The sequence below is a fragment of the Trachypithecus francoisi genome, unplaced genomic scaffold (genome assembly GCF_009764315.1).
Source record: "Trachypithecus francoisi isolate TF-2019V2 unplaced genomic scaffold, Tfra_2.0 Lachesis_group6, whole genome shotgun sequence".
Classification (NCBI taxonomy): domain Eukaryota; kingdom Metazoa; phylum Chordata; class Mammalia; order Primates; family Cercopithecidae; genus Trachypithecus; species Trachypithecus francoisi.
This window is the reverse complement of record NW_022681471.1, coordinates 16,195,763-16,201,691: the sequence shown is the minus strand read 5'-3', so window position 1 is coordinate 16,201,691 and position 5,929 is coordinate 16,195,763. Positions and strand designations below refer to the sequence as shown.

At 37.8% G+C, this 5,929-nt stretch overlaps 1 pseudogene; it reads right to left on the bottom strand.

Moving 5' to 3' along the window:
- Positions 1–2,165: 2,165 nt before the first annotated feature.
- Positions 2,166–3,108, bottom strand: LOC117078441 (annotated as a pseudogene).
- Positions 3,109–5,929: the final 2,821 nt, after the last annotated feature.

Sequence of the window (5,929 nt, the reverse complement as noted above, 5' to 3'; positions counted from 1 at the left end):
ACAATCCTTTAGCTAGACAGAAAAGTTCTCCAAGTCCCCGTCCAACCCAGAAGCCCAGCTGGCTTCACCTCTCATAACGACAGACTTCTCTACTTTGTAGAAGTCATCATTCAAATAAATATATCTAAGGAAATGTGAATAGTCAATGTAGATAATCCAGACTCTTTTGATGGACATTTCAGAGTTTCCAAATCTTAGCTATTGTGTATGATACTGCAGCTATGTTAGCTAAAATGTATTGTGTAATTTAAAACAGTTAACAGAGAAAATGTTAAATATTCTCACCAAAAAGAAATGATATTTGAGGTGATGTATATCATAATCAGCGTGGTCTTAGAGCATTGTATAATGAGTAAAAGTGTCTGTCCCACACAGATCTGGAAGCCATAAGTTTTTCAACGATCTGATCAAAGATTAAGCCCCAGAGAAAATACTTTTGATTTCCTGGCTCTTATTTTAAAATCACACCATAACGTTGGATGGGAATCCATTATACATCAATAATAATGACACTCAATGCTTAATATGTCTTAATATAATTTCTTCTATATAAAAATGCTACCTAAAATATTTTGCATGTTAGGAGTTGATAACTAATAACTCTTCAGAGTATGCTTCCATTCTAATGGCCCTTTGTTGCTGAAAATCTACTTTATTAGAGAAATAATGTTCACTTAACAAAAAATTAACCATTTTAACCACCTTGAAGGGTACAATTCAGTGGCTTTTAGTATATTCACAATGTTTTATTACCATTACCACTGATTCTAGAACATTTTCATTATCCTAAAAAGAAACTCTGTACACATTAAGTTGTTACTCTCCATTTTCCCTCACTCAGCCCCTGGAAACCACGACTCTGCTTTCTTTCCATATAAAATTGCCTATTCTTGGGCACTTCACAAAAATAGAATCATACAATATGTGGCCTTTTGTATCTAGCTTCTTTCACTTAGTGTAATGTTTTTGAGGTTAATCCCTTATGTAGTTTGTTCATTCATTTTCACAGATTTACAATATTCCATTGTATGGCTATGCTACATTTTATTTAGTAGGTGATGGCCATTTCGTTTGTTTCCATTTTTCAGCTACTGTAAAAAATGGTGCTATGAACATCTGGACAAAAGTTATTTTAAAAGCATATGCTTTAAGTTATCTCAAGTATACAATTAAGAAGTACTCACATTGACTTGTAAGGAAATTTTATGTTTACATTTTAACAAAGAGCCAGTATGTTTTCCGTTGTAACACCACCATTTTACATTCTCACTAGCAATGTACAGGTGTTCCAATACCTCCACATTCTTATCAACAATTCTTATTTCCTGTTTTTTTTTTTTTTATTATGACAAATGTGGTGGGTGTGAAGTGGCATATGACTTTGATTTGCACTTCCATAATGACTAAAGATGTTGAACCTCCATCTTTTTTTATTTCAATATTTTATTTTTGTTAATGATGGGAATATTTTCTCAGTAAATTTAAGCAATCAACTTTATAACAGGGAAGGATAAGCTAGGGTTAGACGTAGAAAAGTTAATGTACACTATCTTGAAATTTTAAGGAGAAAAGTGTTTGAATGAAACTTTATCTTTGTTAGCCAAACAATATTAAAATAAGAAAATTTTGAATAGAAAACTGTACCTGGTTCTCATATTTCAATCATGAAAACATTTTAAATAAAAATTCTACTTTTTGGATCTATTTAAGTAATTTTAAAATAAAAAGTAGTATGTGAATTGTAGAGTGTAGCTAATGAAAACATTAAATAATATAATTTTAAGAAACAATTAGCTATTCCACATGAAATAAAATCAATGATTACATAAATTCAACATGATTATGATTACAAAAGCAAAAATACGAAGTGTAATCATTTTCAGCTCCTTGTTTAACACATATATTAATACATTTCCCAAAATCAAACAAAATAACACCAACATCTACTAATACCACGATCACAATGAGACTCCTAAAACTTACTTAATTATTAACATCTTAAAAATCTAATTCTCATATGAATTATATAATCAAGCATATTTTCTATGCTGTGCAAACTGGTGAAAGCACAGTCTTCTTCGGGATTCTCTAGAATTCATAATTCAACTCATGTTGAACCCCACAATTCCTATTGATTTTGGTGAATCTTCTGAGCAGGACTTCATTTACCAGAACATAAGCATATACTCATCGCAACTTTAAAAAGAATAGAAGCCCTTCATACTTGTTTGTTTTCAATTATATCTCATCATTAATTCTGTGCAGAGTTATGTTTTCTCGACTTAATATTTTTGCAACTTTTTAATTTTTTTCTTTTTTTTCTATGTATTTCAACCCTTCTAACTGCAGCTGATTCGGCTTTTCGTTTTGACTTTCATCTAGAGTTATGTTTTCACACATTACAGGATTGAATATAAAATAGGTGTCAGGAGGTAACAGACCATCGAGCATTATACAGACTGCTTCTATATCTGTAGCACTGTTGATAACATTAGAAAGTTTGGTTTTCAAGCTTGTGTGTATCACAGCGTTTTTCATATCACTCTCCGAATGTCCAGTGCCCAGGCATACTGTGCACTCTAATGGGATATCCGACCAAAGACATTTACACTCATGCATTGCTAATGCCAAAGAGTTATTCAGAAGCAAACCTCCACCTTGATGAAGATCATTTCCCAATGCATATTCTCCAAGTAGCCTGGAGCAGCAGATGAGGCTCTAATGGCCTGCCACATTTTATACTGACAACCTCTGAAATGACAGTTGATTCCAGCAAAATGGCCATAGTTTCTATGTTTAGAAAGAACAAATTATAGTTTCTAAGCACCTTAGTTTCTAAAACACCAAAATATTTTTGTGTTATCCTCTGTTTACTATGGTACTTACGGCAGTTACCTTAAGGCATGTGTGGTTTCTTGCTGCTGCAATCAATAGTGCAAATCACATTCTATTTTTCAGTATTTGTTCTCACATTTGACTGCTATAAAATGCATGGCTTCAACTCATTTTAACTTTTCCAACAATGAAATTTTGTGAAAATACATCTGATCCTAATGTTTTATAAAGTTTCTCGCATTCATCCAAGGGCATATGAAAAAATCCCGACATGAAAGCTAATATGGCACCTGTGCTTACACCACAAATGTAATGAAAGTGCTGATCAACTGGTTTCTGAGTTAGTTCAACTAATTTTCATATTGTCTGCAGAGCAACCACATAACTTGTTCCTCCATCATCAAATGTGAAATTGGGATTCCTCTCCCTTGCACTGGATGCATGAAAATTTTAAAGCCAAAAATTATCTAAGTGCAGCCTAAAGTGTTTCACCTTTATCTCGGCCAGAATAAATATGAAATAATTATTTCTTTAACAGAAACTCATTTCCTTCAGTACAGTCTAGATGATGAAAATTCAGTTCTTCGACCCCAGTAATACAGGACTTCAGGTCAGTTGTTTTTCTCAATACCTGAACTAACACCCAGGTTCTGTTATCAATATTCACCCTTGCAATAATAATTTCTCCTTGAAGAGATAAATGGTTGTTCTTCTCTGCATTTTTGTCTTTGCTGATAGCCTGCTCCGTTTTAGTAGGCTTTTCCTCTTTTTCTGTGTTTCTTTAAATCATAATTTAAATCGGGGACAAGTCCACCAATATTCCACCTACAAAAGATTATACAGTTTCACTGGGATGAAAAATAAAGTAATACTTTGTTTAGTTGAAACTAGAACTTCAGGTATTGCAATGGGATTTGAAGGATTTTCCACAGTATCTAAAGAAGATTCTGAGCCAGACGTATCAGTCAGTATGTCCAGATCTGGAGAACTTAATTTCCCTTCTTCAACCTGCTTACCTTCAAGTTCTGATTTGTCCTGGAATTGTTTTTTTTTTTTTACCTGTTTTTTCGAGACACATTTTCCTCACAGTTGAAATGAGAGTTAACATAATTTGATGAAAAGTAGAATGGCTCTTTAAGTTTTGTGGTTATATTAGTCACATAATAAAAAAGACAACTTATATCTTCTTTTTATGTCTAATCTGGCATTTCTCTTTTGGAAAAGGACACTTTTCTATTTATTTTTCAGATTTTTTTTTCAGAGATTTTATGTCCTGTTTTACTTTTCTTTTTGGTTTGTTTTAACCAGTCATTATTTGATACTTTTCTTAATATTTGAGAATTTCTCTTGAATTGAACTAAACGTGAAATAATTTCATTCTGATTGCCAAAAACAGCCTTTGAAATAGTTTAAAAGTACTTTTAATATGGGATATACAAATGCTCATTTTAGTAAGTCCTTTGGGAGTGGGACCGCTAGGTTACAAAATTCCAATATGTAAACAATGGAGAGCAACAGTGCTTTCTGCCTGTATGTGCTTCACTTTTGTCTATTTACATATTACTTTATTTGTATGAAAATCTCTTTGTAGATGAAAGTGACTTATCCTGTAGTAATGCTTAGGTCACAACAGGAAATGCAGTTTCTTGCTTGGGTAGGCCCAAAGCCTAGGGCCACTTAGTCCTGCCTGGCAGTGGTGCAGTTCTGGATCCCAGGGCCTCTGTGGTCACCCTGCCACTGAGGGTTGATGGAGCCTGGGATCGCTAAAGTCTGTCTGGTGGTGGTGCAAACCAGAGATCAATTCTGGTGTGCATGCCTGAACTCTGGGGCTTTGGGGTATGGCTTGGCACTGGAGAACGTTAGTGACTCAGTACTGTAGATACCAGCCTGGAGTCTGGGTTTATGGTGACTTACTTGGTGCTAGGTTTTACTGTGATTAACCTAATGTTACACGCTAAGGCAATGTCTAGTGCTCACTTCTTTCTCCTTACCCCAAATGGAAGGTGATTTGCTTTAATGCGACCCCCAGAGCAAATGCCAGAGAAAAGGCAAGTAGGCAAGGCAAAAAAACTTTATTTACAAACCAATGTGAGGGAGGGAGCGAGGTTCACCGGTCTCCGGCGGTGGAGGCCGACAAAGTCGCTCCAGCTTTCTCCGGCGAGGTTCCTAGGTCCGCACAGGAGCAGGGGCCGAGAAAGTTCGCACCGGCGTTGTGGGGCGAAGTTCCTGGGTCCCGCCTACGAGGAGGGGCCGAGGAAGTTCTCACCACGCCCCGCCAGGAGTGGCTTTTATGACCTGGGCCCGGGAGTGGGCGGGACATAGGCGGGTCGGGGGCGGGGCGGTAGGCGTGGCTAGGCGGGTTCCGGTTTTTCTCCGTCGGAGGTCGGGTTGCGCCTGCGCAGTCGACCCGGGTCTTTCCCGGGCGCCGGAAAGTTGACGGTGAAGAACGCGGAACTGCGCCATCTTGCCTCCGTTTGTCCAAACAGAAGGTATCTCTCTCAACACTGTGCTCCTTAAGGTTGGGGGAGGGATGATGTGAGTAATGTCAAACTGCCCTTTTTATCCTCCTTTCAGTGCATCTTTTTATATTTCTGTACTGCACCTGAATACTGTAAGGAGTCACCCAGTTCCGGCCAGGCGCGGTGGCTCACGCCTTAATCCCAGCACTTTGGGAGGCAGAGGCAGGCAGATCACAAGGTCAGAAGGTGGAGACCATCCTGGCTAACACGGTGAAACCACGTCTCTACTAAAAATACAAAAAAATTAGCCTGGCGTGGGGGCGTGCGCCTGTAGTGCCAGCTGCTGGGGAGGCTGAGGCAGGAGAATGGCGTGAACCCGGGAGGCGGAGCTTGCAGTGAGCCGAGATTACGAGGTCGCGCCATGGCACTCCAGCCTGGACTTCGTCTCAAAAAAAAAAAAAAAAAGAGTCACCCAGTTCCCTTAGCTCTTGTGAAGAGTTTTCAGTAAAGGGTAGTTGTTCAAACTGATGTTTCTTCAGGTGAGGATTGCTGGAGAGTCCTCTATGGTCTTGCTCTGCTCCTCTCCTCTGAAGTTATTATAATATAAATCTTCTCTCTTTTAATCGTGGTCAGAC